The sequence below is a fragment of the Leptonychotes weddellii genome, chromosome 2, assembly GCF_054177405.1.
Source record: "Leptonychotes weddellii isolate Sample4059 chromosome 2, ASM5417740v2, whole genome shotgun sequence".
Lineage (NCBI taxonomy): Eukaryota > Metazoa > Chordata > Mammalia > Carnivora > Phocidae > Leptonychotes > Leptonychotes weddellii.
This window is the reverse complement of record NC_138370.1, coordinates 6,461,595-6,473,656: the sequence shown is the minus strand read 5'-3', so window position 1 is coordinate 6,473,656 and position 12,062 is coordinate 6,461,595. Positions and strand designations below refer to the sequence as shown.

The window sequence follows — 12,062 nt, the reverse complement described above, 5'->3', positions numbered from 1 at the left end:
TTTAAGATGTATTTTCTTTTTTCTTTTTTAAGATTTTTTGTATTTATGAGAGAGAGAGAGAGAGCACGAGCAGGGGGAGCTGCAGAGGGAGAGGGAGAAGCAGGCTCCTGGCTGGGCAGGAAGCCTGACAGAGGGCTCTATCCTAGGACCCCGGGATCATGACCTGAGCCAAGGCAGACGCTTAACCAACTGAGCCACCCAGGCACCCCAAAATGTATTTCATTTTTACCGCATTACTATTTTCCCTGCAAGGAAACATTTTCTTCCACCTGAACACTATTCAGTGTTTCTTTTAATGATCTCAGTATATCTTCTGAAAACATGTATTTCACTTTGTTTTTGAAGGACCTTTTGCTGATTAATGGGTTCTGGATTGGTAGTTATCTTTTTGTACTTTATATAATTCTGTTATCTTATGATTTCTATTGTTCCTCTTGAGAAGCCAGCTCTGTGTCTTGTTGTTCCTTTGACGGTAAGGTTTCTTCAGATTGCCTAACCTTTTTTACCATCTTTGCTCTTCTGTAATTTCTTTTTTATTATTATTAGGATTTGGGGTATTCTTGTATTTATCTTGCCTGTGTTGCAGAACTTCCTTAATCTGCTGTTCGATGTTTTGCAGAATTCTCTTAAAATATTGCTTCTGGGGGTGCCTGGGTGGCTCAGTCGTTAAGCGTCTGCCTTCAGCTCAGGTCATGATCCCAGGGTCCTGGGATCAAGCCCCGCACCAGGCTCTCTGCTCAGCGGGAAGCCTGCTTCTCCCTCTCCCGCTCCCCCTGCTTGTGTTCCCTCTCTCGCTCTCTCTCTGTCAAATAAATAAATAAAATCTTAAAAAAAAAATATTGCTTCTGCCTTTTTTTCCTTCTCTCCTTTAGGGACTCCAGTTACATGTGTATTAGACCTTTTCATGTCTCACAAATCTCCTACAACTGTACTATTTTTAATGTTCTTTTTTTCTCTCTGTACTTCACTTTTAAATTTTGTACTAATGAGTCAATTTCAGTAATCCTGTCTCCCCCTACCTTCGTTCTTCAAAAACTATTTAAAACAAAACAACATTTTGATAATTTATCTTCACTTCTACGAGTCTGTTTCTTTCCCTTCAGAGATGGCAATTCTCTGCCAAAATCTCCATCTTTTCATCTGTATCTAGTATTTTAATATACTAATCATAATTATTCTGAGGTCCTTGTCAGGTGGTAATGGTTTCTCAATTATCTGTGAACTTGTTTCTATTTATTTATTTTTTATTGTTTTGGTCTTGACATTGGTCTTGCAGTCTACCAATTTTTATTAAAAACCATTCTGTAGTAAAAAATTGCAGAGGCTAGCTTAAGGCAAGGATTCATTCCTCCAGATACTATTTACCTTTCTCTTGCTATGCTAAAACAATGGAGGCTTAATAGGAACGGTTGTGAGTCATGCCTGCACTGTAGCCCCATTAATGCTTATCATACTTCTAGTATAACCTGGACTCAACCAAGAGCTCGGGGCACCCTCTGTGACCCCCTTCCAGTTTCAGGTCCTAAACTCTAATCATTGTCTTTCAAATCTGTTGATGGCTCTGTCATGCTTTTCACTAAGCTTTTAAATCTCCTGTCCCATATAGCCCAGAATTTGGCAAATATTTTCAGGGGAAAATGAACCATGTGCATGGGGCTGCCAAATTCTACCATAACTCTGTTGGTTCCTCTATCCTCCAGCAGCATCCTCTATGGCTCAGAGCTTGGATTCTGAGCCCACTGCACTTGCCTCATCAACTGACCCCAGAGTAAAAGCCGATGCAGAAATTATTTCACCTCTGAAGAGTCTGGCTCCCAGTTAGAACCCTCCATGTGCTTTTTCAGGCCTGACCATAGGCAATTGCAAAGGCTTTCCCTGACAGACCTCAAAGAGGAAAGCTACCCCCATCACACCAAATTTGGGGCACAGCCCGTGCATTCAAAGTCTCTGAAGGGAATTGCTGTCAAGGACGTAGGCCCCTCTGGCCGGCTGTCTCCTCACATATTTAAATACCTAACCTAGTGCCTTCATTTTTGGATCTCTTTATCTTAAGCCTTGGGCCAAGATCCTCTTCAGGTATCTCTGCCACACTCTCCTTATGGGGGGAGGAGTGGGACATCAAGACACTTTTCCCCGCTATGACTCGGTACCCAGTACTTCCCTGCGCCTAGTGCTTCCCTCTCATTTCACCCCAACCCTCATGGTCCATAAACTGTGGGAGCCTTTTGTTCAGGACTCCTTCAACTGTGGGATAACCCCCACCCCTGCACTGATCCACCTGACCTTCAAATGGTGCACCATCCCATGGAGGAAAATGGAATCAAGGAGTCAGCTTTCCACTGGTTTTAGCCTCTTGCTTGTACCATCTCAGTAAGTAACTAAGGTTTAACTCTCATTTTTGGCCTGTTGCTATAATCAGCTATTCAATACCTGACAGCTCACCTTCTTCTCTCCCCACGCCGCTGGACTCCTGACAATTTTTCTTCAGCTCCCCTTCTCCAGTTCTTGTTGTCTCTTGACTGCCATTAAACGTTTTCCTTCTGTCTTTTATCCAGATTCTATAGTTATTTTCAGCAAAATTGCTGTTCCATTGCTATCTAATCTATCCTACCCAGAGGTATAACTTCCAGCTACTGCCTTTCAGTTAAACCTCCTGAAAGTACCAACAACACTTCTGATCACACTTCATTAACTGAACTTCGTTACACTGTTAAAACCAGCTTCAGGTGTGTCTGGGAAATTGACAGTCCTACAACTGGGAACATGGTCGTCGTAGGTTCTGTTAGTAAGGATAAGGCAACCTCCAGCTCCTTCCACACATCCCCATTTTGTCCCTGGTTCCGTGTTGCTTTTTCTACTGCCTCGCTTCATGCTATCTTGTATAACGTACACTGGCTGAAGTGATTATGTAAAGTATGTTGAGTTTCTATTCACAGTGTTGAGTTTCTAATTTACAGAGCCTGAAGTTGGTGGCAATGGTCAGAGACTAGATAGTTGATGAATTACCAACACTACATGATTTGGGGTGGCTAAACACAAAGAACATGTTCATGGTGAGGGGTGGGTCCATGCCTTGCAAATTAAACATACATTGGACTAAGTCAAATGTATTTCTTCAATTTTATACATACTGTGTGGTTAAAACTTCCAAGGGTTAATGTGTCCCTGAAAATGATGTAATTTTAACTTTAATTGATTTTTTTCTTATTGTGTAGCCTGCTCTTGAAAAAGATTGCAAAAATTAAGTTCGATGGTAGAGTCATCCTAATTTCAGTGTTATTTTTGTATCACTGTAACTTAATATTTGTTTATATGCTTTGGTTGCTGAAAGGAGAAAAAAGAATTAGTATGTTATATAAATCACTAATCTTTCTCAGTGTTTATGACCAAAATATAACAGAATAATTTGTAGGTTTTTCCACTGTATATTTTAATGTGACTTTTATTTCTGATGACACACATATCTAATAGATTCAACTGATGAGTTGATTAGAACAATACCCTTTTCAATTTTAACTAATACTCTTAAAAGATACACTATAAATAATTTCCAAATTATGTGTCTCAGAGCCTCTGTCAAAAAACTCATTCCCTTAAGATACATAAAATGATTGCTGACACTTAGATGTCATATGTAGGTGTTATATAGATTTCATGTATGTTTTCTATGTAGGTGTTAAAATATCTACGCCTCAATAAATGGTGCAGGTACTGATCCTGTATGAGAACTAAATGCATTATGTCAGTGCTGGATAAAGAAACAGAAAGTATACTATTCATTTTGCTAGGGATAATTTAATATAAAGAATTATTAAGGGGATATTGAAGAAGAGAAATGGCAATAAAGGGAACAGTAGGGTAGCACAGAGATAATACCTTCAGGAAGGAATTACCTGCAGCTATTGCTAGGTCTGGAGAAAAGAGAGAAGAAATTGAAAGCTTAGTAATCTGCAGGAGCTGAGACTTAGATCTCTGAGGTGGTCACCCCACTGGGCTGGTGTTGGTGCCTCAGAAGCTTAGAGAAGAGGCCCGTGGAGCTGGGATAGAGACCTAAGAGGAGGGCTGGTGCTGATGTGCCTTAGGGAGCCTGTTGAGGAGGATTCTCAAAGTGTTGGACCAATGGTCAATTTGCCACTGGCAGGGAAGAGAGGAATTGCTGGGTGACCCTGACAGGACAAAAGGCAAACAGGAATGTACAGTTCCCCCCTTTTCCAGCCTACCACTGTCTCTCTACCACCCCCTACTGGCACAAGGGAAATGCAGTCTGCAGAGCGCCAACCACAGCATCACAAAGTAGAGTGCAGAAGGCAGGAGTTGAAACAGAAAAAATGGCTTAACAACTAGCACAAAGGTCTACATATGTTACCAAATGAAACACTGGATTATATGTTTTCTGAAAGTTCCATATTCACTCTGTAGGATTTTATTTTGATGGAGGATATTATTAATATAATTAAACATGGACAAACTAAAATGAATTTGAAACCATATCCCCTAAATTTCAAGTGGGTATCTAGTCTCATGAAAAACTGAGCTAAGAAAAACAGAAACGCTAAAGCAGGTTTAAATTATAACAAGAGTTGTTTGTGAACATGTATACCCTGTATTTTCTGAGACAATCTTAATTTCAAAAATAAGGCATAGTTTGAAATTTTTTCTTGTAAATATATAACTTTTAATGTATAACATATAACTACTTAAATGTTTTGTATTTTTTCTTGTAACACGTATGTGCCCACAGCTTAGGGCCTATGGGGTGTGGTGTGTGTGTGTGTGCATGCATGTGCACACCAAGTGTTTTTAATATATATCCTGAAAAGTAATGATCTTGAGATTTGGGATTGAAACAAAGTAGATTATTTGAGCTAAAATTTTTTCTGGCCTCTGGCACTGATTCTTAAAAAGTGAACCACAATTTTTAATGGACAGAAGTGAGGATGACATTTGGCTGATGCAGGAATATATTTTGGTTCGATTCCACCTCATTCTGGAAGAAAAAAAGAATGTTCAAGCAAATAATACAAATGAACTAAAAATATAACTTCAGTTGTCATAGGCAACCTCTTCCTTCCAAGCAGAAGAAAGGATAAGGATAAGAAACATATGGAAAAAAAGGACACATGATCTGAAAGTATGCACAAGAGAAATCTAAGAATAACATGAACACATATGCTATATGCAACTAATCAAGCAAATTACCAGCCAGAAAAGCTCAGGGTCCCTCAATGAATTCTCATTTGCTTCTAAGAGTAGTTTCTATAGACCCATTTACCTTCCAGCTGGCAATGAATAAGTAAAGTAAAAACTGTTGGGAACAGAGGATAAGAAGAGTATTTGAGTAATTCCAGTGAGGCAAAGCAGTGCTAATCACTCCTCTGCAGTTCCATCTAAAAACTCGTTTTCATAAAATGAAAGAAACCTACTTTGTTGACTAAATCATAGAATGCATGCTAGCATTTATCATGGAAATCATATATCACACTCACACAATCTTTTTTTTTGGTCACCGTTTGCAGAATCTAAGCTTAAAATTGTGTATTGATTTTAAATCTGTATTTTTGTAAACTTTCTAATTCCCCCATTATTGCTTTCAATTATAAATACAAACTGATGTTCTATTTACAGTGCTACTTCACTTTCTTAAGTACTTGCTTTCACTCAAGTTTTTACTTTGTTTTGATTTTTTTCCTTTGGCTTTGTTTTCATGTTAAAAACACAGAAAAGCCAAACTCAGAGGTTTTAAACACAAAGCCTAGATGGGACCATTTTAATGATTATATAAACTCCAAAGTGTTTATCCTACCATTTAAAATGAAAAGCAATTTGAGACTTAAGGGGGAGACTTTGGAAGGGTTAGTGGGTAGTAAAGTGACAAAGTAAACAATATACAAATAGAAGGATAGATGAAAATTCTCATTTATGAAAAAATGTGATAATAAACAGCAACAAACAAATGGAGCAAACAAAAAGAAGGCATTTGACTCTGATGGTTACTACTGCATTGTATTTTTCTCGAGTTCTGAGAGCTAAAAAGCAAAGCTATTTTTCTGTTCATGATTAACTTCGGACTCAAAATCACATCCTATATAACGTACGCGTTGAAATTTGAGACTTTTTGTGGCCTAGTACTCATCAATTTTTGTAAATTTTCTGACTTAGAGGAGGGAAAACATATATTTAAAAAATTATTAGAAGCAGAACTCTATATATCCAGAGGTTCACCCTTGTTAATTGTATTTTTTAGCTATTCTGTTCTTTGCCTACCTGTCAATAACTGTTAAGGAAAATGTTTTAATTACAATCTCTTAGGAATTTCCTGCTGTAGTTCTATCAACTTTGCTTCATATTTTTATCGTTACATCCTTTTAGTTAATAGAATGTATCATTAGGTAATAAGTCCCTCCACTCTTCAAGTTTTGCTGTTTATTTTAAGCTGGCTTTAACACATTATAATGCTTTCTTTTGGTTAATGTTTTCCTAGTGTGTCTTTTTTACATTCAACTTTTTAGTACACTTATGCCTTGGTGTCTTCTTGTAAACAAGAACCTGTGCCTGGAACTTTTTAAGGGCATTCCCAAGTGCATCACCTAATTCAAATCATAGGGCAAGTGGGGCCATCCATTATTTCCACAAATCCACAGTTAACTCCATGGACTGGGGTATACCCTGGCTTTTAGTGAACGATTTTGTCATTATAGCCCACACAGAATTGATCACGATGATAGTTGAGTTACATAGTTGTTGGGGAATAAATCCCATTTTCTAGCTGTTCAAATAATCCTATGTCCATGGGGTCCTGTTATTATCCCTACAGAACAACAAGCATGAAGATGTTCTATACATGAGCTAATGTGGCAATTTCTCTGCAGTTTACCTCAAGTTGTCTATCTTAGGCAAACAACATTCAAAGACAAACAGAACTAGAATTTAACATCCACAAAGGTGGGTTACTGAAACACAATTTTTCTTTCTAAAATCACCCTTATTTCCAGAGATAGCCAAATCAAGACTACTTCGTTTGCAAAACAAATCCAATTTTTAACAAACTTGGCCTAATTACTTGCATAAGCTCAGCAAGAACAGCAATTAGCCATACAGATCTTTCAAAATCTGCTTTGCTGGAATTTTTCACAAGGAATCTTGATTGAACTTTCAGTAGCCTCCTTACGCCCAGAAGCCAAGTACTTACCATCAGACATGCCTGCAATACCTGTAGATCTGAATGAATTCCTCTTCTTGAGGTCCCCAAACACCTTGAGGTTCCTGCACCTGCCAGGAAATGACATTCTCTACTCACCTGATAAGGCTGCTGAGAACTCTGTAAGCAAGGTATCAGGCCAACATTTCCAAGGGGCTTTTTGGCTCCACGTTTCATAGTCAACCTTTGTTCCTTAAAGCTGTTTGGTCATATCTGAGTCTATGCATGTCTCTCTCAAATACAACATTCCAGTCAAAGCTTTGGTAAAATGACCAATGTTTCCAATGGTGTCTTATTATAAGAACAGATTCTTATTGAACTTATGCAAATGATTATGATTGTCTTGGAAGAAAGAATACTCACTGAGACCTTTTGAATTTCAGAGGGTTCAGGTTAGAGAGAAAAGTTAAATGCTTGAATTTGTTCACAAATGAATACTTTATCACATTTTTGTAAGTCACAGATATCTTAAGAGAAAGTTTCTTTAATTTGGAAGAGCAAACATTAGAGAACCAGTAATGTTTCAAACAAAGTTACAAAAACTACAATCATCTTTTTTAGTTCTTTTAGTCCTGTTTTACTAATTCTTATTCAGTTTGAATGCAGCTTTTTAATTCTGGAAATTCTTACCCATTTCAGTTTTCTGATCTTAAAGATATCAAATACCTGTATTTATCCTAAAAGTCCTTTTAGCCACTCCCCCTGCTTTTTCTTTCTGTCAGATAAATAAATAAAATCTTAATAAAATAAAATAAAATAAAATCCATTCATTTCAATATTAGTGTGTCCTGACCACACATAAAATTCCTTTCCAAAGATTTCCCTTCACAAAACTTCTACAGCTTTCCTCCACATTCAGACTTATCCCAAGTCATTTCTCTCCAAACAACCAGTGTCATTTTAGGACAAAATTACTTTTTACCCACAACAAAAATGTATTCCCATTCCTTAGATCTTTCTTACACATAGAGTTGCTTCCCTTATTTCCATCAGTCTTAATTACATTTAGCAATATTTAACTCTTAGAAACCTTAATCTCCAGTGAAAACTAAGTAGTAACCAATGGTGAACTGTTACACTAGAACTCTTTAGAGGGCAAATTTATGAGTCAATTAAGCAGAACAGACCCAAATATCCTTAGTTTCTTTGAAATAAGCCAAAAGCGCAAACCTACGTTCAGCAAATCAATGCTTTTAGTATTTTATCTCGTTTGGTAAAGACTCATATGTCCAATGAATTCAATCCAATTTATCATCCAAGCAAAACTTTATAAAGTTTCAGGTTACCAAAGACTTTGAAAGCTATCTTAACAATTACCCATGAAAACTTTGAGACAGACAAAATTAACCATCATTTTAAGTCATCTTTTGCTGACAAATTGCAACAGGGGTAACAGGAGCTTATTTGACCTTCAGTAATCCTTGGTAGAATAAAAGTTTCAGTTACTTTAAATACCAAAGTATGCTCCACATGGGTCCACCTAAAAGTCAATCAATTTGTTCTGCACTGTCAGTTTTTACCTGGGGCACCATTGGGGAAATCTGAAGTGGGTGGTATAAGCAGGCAACACCCAACGTGGTACAGAGACAGGAGGAAGGGAAGGCAGAGAAAAAGGACTCTGGGTTCTAATGCTTGGCGGAGCAGACGCCATGGTTTTTTCACCAACAAGAGGGAATAGGCAGTCCGTGTCCTGTGGAGAAGACAGGACTTACCCGGAAACAAAGGGTGTTTAACAGCTGCTTGGGAATGTTCCTTAAAATCCCCGTCCAGAGACAGACTAACCATAGGTGGCTCTAATGATCATAGACATTAACCCATGAAATGAATGAGGGAGAAGCCTGCACATCTGTTAGGAGGAGGAAGAGTGAGAGTCAGCTGCCAGTATGTCCGCCAGTGGCTGGTTATCCGCCAAAGACGCTCTGCAAGAGACTCTTGGGTCAGGGACCTGATAGGGGGCCATGAAACCTAGCAAGACACGGATGGGACTTCTGACCCTGCGAGGACTTCTAGCCAAGGAGGTCAGGCTGGAAAACAGTCTTACACGAGCGAGTTCTGTGGGGGGGCTGTACCTCTCCATCCGGGGGTGTGAACTGAGGCCAGGAAACATCAGGCTTTGGGGGTCAACTCTGTCCCAGCTTTTAAGAACACAGCCCAAGTGGGAGGCCTAAGGAAGGGGGGGTACCCTATTGGGAAAGACCGCTGCTGATTCCCAAAGCGGTGTTCCGCCAAAGGGACTAGAGCTCTGACTTGTGCTCGCAATTTCAGTCAGGGCCACCGCTGACCTGGAAAAGGACCGGACCTAAAAGGAGGCGAGGGACTCTTCTCATGACGACGCACTCGGGGAGGAGTTGCAGCAAATACGGGGCGACTGACTCTTTTGGGGTGGGACGTTGGGGCGTCCCACCAAGAGGGTCCCCGCAAATGGCACGGCACTTCCTCTGGGGGCGTCCCGTGGCAACGGGGACAGCTGGCACCGTTGGGCCAGACCGCTGGGAAGAAGGAGTGGAGGACTCCCCGCTCACGCGCGCAGGGCCCGCTTTGCCCGCAGATCAAGACGGCGGCCGGATGCCCCGGAACAGACGACAAGACAAGGGGCGGAGGCCGGAGAAGCAGGCGGCTGAGAGCCAGCCGGCGCTGGGAAGGGCCGCAACCGAGTCCCCAACGAGCACGGACTTGCCCTGAGCGAGCTGCCAGTTGTCCAGGACATGGGAGCAGGCCTCAGGAGAGAACGAGAGAGCAGAGGAAAGGGGTCCTTCGCCCTGAAAGGCGCAGACTGTCTGACCTGCTCACCCCAGACCTTCAGACCGCCCCCGGAGCCGCCCTGGCCGGAGACCCTCGGTTGTCTGAGGAGTCCCAGGGTTAGCCCGCCGAAGCCCGAGAAGAGAAAGACAGGGAGGGAAGGGTCCCTCTGAAGGGAAAAGGGGAAATCCCTCACCCTTTCGGGCAAGGGCCGTCCAGCTGGCTCCCCCTTGGGGCTTCGGATCCGCCCCGAGGAGTCACCGCGGCTGGAGAGCGCCAGCTCCCCAGGGAGTGCTAGTTAGACCCAGTCCCCGACCAGCACGGGCTCCTCCTGCGGGATGCCCCCAAATGTGGGGTGCCCCCAAATGTGGGGCCACATTTCGGTGGTGCAGGCTTTGAAAGGATTCACCTGAGGCAGAGCAAAGAAATTTACTGAACGCACAGCAAGGGAGTGGTGGGCAGGACCGCAGAGGGGAGGCGGTCTGCGGGGAGGCAGTGGGGGCTGTTTCTCAAGGGGGAAGGGGAGGAGGTAAGGCCACCTGCGGAATTCTCCCGTTTTGGGTAACTGTGCCTGGTTGTAAGTAGTCCTTGATTAGTTAGGGTCTGTGGATATTCCGAGGTGGGTGGCCTGATGGCCTTGCCTACATTCAGCCAGGTGGTGGCTTCGGCCCTTTCTACTTTCCTTCGCTCGAGCCTGTTTGCCTAAAAGCAGCCTCTGCGTCTACCATCTTAAATCTTTAAACATCTCCTGGATCTCTTTCTCCCTATTTAAGTGACTTTATCCAAACTATTTTCAGTGTTAGTCTTTGTGTGGCAAAACTTCTTACGCCTTGAATGCCTAGAAATTGTTTTCATTAAATTATTTAATGAGCGGGGTGTCTGGTTGGCTCAGTTAAGTGTCCAACTCTTGATTTCGGCTCAGGTCATTATCTCAGGGTCGTGAGAGAGAGCCCCGCATCGGGCTCTGCGCTGACTAGGGAGTCCGCTTGAAATTCTCTCTCTCCTACTCCATCTATTCCTCCCCCACTCCCCCCCCTCAAATAAATAAAAAGACACAGTGAGAGAGGGAACACGAGCAGGGGGAGCGGGAGCGGGAGAAGTAGTTTTCCCGCAGAGCAGGGAGCCCATGCGGGGCTCGATCCCAGGACCCTGGGATCATGACTTGAGCCGAAGGCAGACGTTTAAGGACTGAGCCACCCAGGCACCCCAATAAATAATTCTTTAAAATAAATAAATAATTTTATGAGAAATGATGGGTAGCTTGGCTGAATATGAAATACTAGGTTCTAAATTATTTTTCTATAATACTTTGAGAGTACTAATTCAGTGATCTTGCATGCAGTTGTTGAAAAACATTTATTAAACTAGTATTTAGTCTACATAAATAATAGAATCTGTGTATGCTTTTAGGTTCTAATCTAGTATATATACCCTTACATTTTACTATAATTTATTTATTTATTTATTAAAAGATTTTATTTATTTATTTATTTATTTATTTATTTATTTATTTATTTATTTAACAGAGATAGAGAGAGAGCACAAGTAGGCAGAGTGGCAGACAGAGGGAGAGGGAGAAGCAGGCTCCCCGCAGAGCAGGAAGCCCAATGCCCGCCTTGATCCCAGGACCCTGGGATCATGACCTGAGCCCAAGGCAGCCGCTTAACTGACCAAGCCACCCTGGCGCCCACATTTTACTATAATTTAAATAAGTGTTTGATTTTGGCATTGTCCCCCCCTCACTTCTCCCCTTGGACACTTTATGGGCCCTTCTAATCAGAATTATTTTTTTTCCTTCTATTCCTAAAAAAAATGTATCTCCATTTTTTTGTGTCTATTCCTTCTTCTGAAATTTCATTTCTCTCTCTTTGGGGACTTATATCAGAATATGAGAACTTACATTTTAATTCTACATATAAGCTTTTTTTTTTTTTAATTTTTTTTTATTCTTATGTTAATCCCCATACATTACATCATTAGTTCTAGATGAAGTGTTCCATGATTCATTGTTTGTGCATAACACCCAGTGCTCCATGCAGAACGTGCCCTCCTCAATACCCACCACCAGGCCAACCCATCCTCCCACCCCCCTCCCCTCTAGAACCCTCAGTTTGTTTTTCAGAGT

At 41.2% G+C, this 12,062-nt stretch overlaps 1 protein-coding gene across 4 annotated transcripts in view; it reads right to left on the bottom strand.

Annotated features, from left to right (window-relative positions):
- Positions 1–12,062, bottom strand: part of LOC115936763 (uncharacterized) — a 364,196-nt gene that overhangs the window by 202,994 nt on the left and 149,140 nt on the right. The window contains exon 5 of one of the 4 annotated variants that reach the window (XR_014140967.1): positions 6,187–7,269. The exons of the other annotated variants lie outside the window; for them this stretch is intronic. The gene's annotated coding sequence lies outside the window, so the exon portion shown is untranslated. Of the gene's footprint in view, positions 1–6,186; positions 7,270–12,062 lie in introns of those variants that run through there. 4 annotated transcript variants of the gene reach the window in all.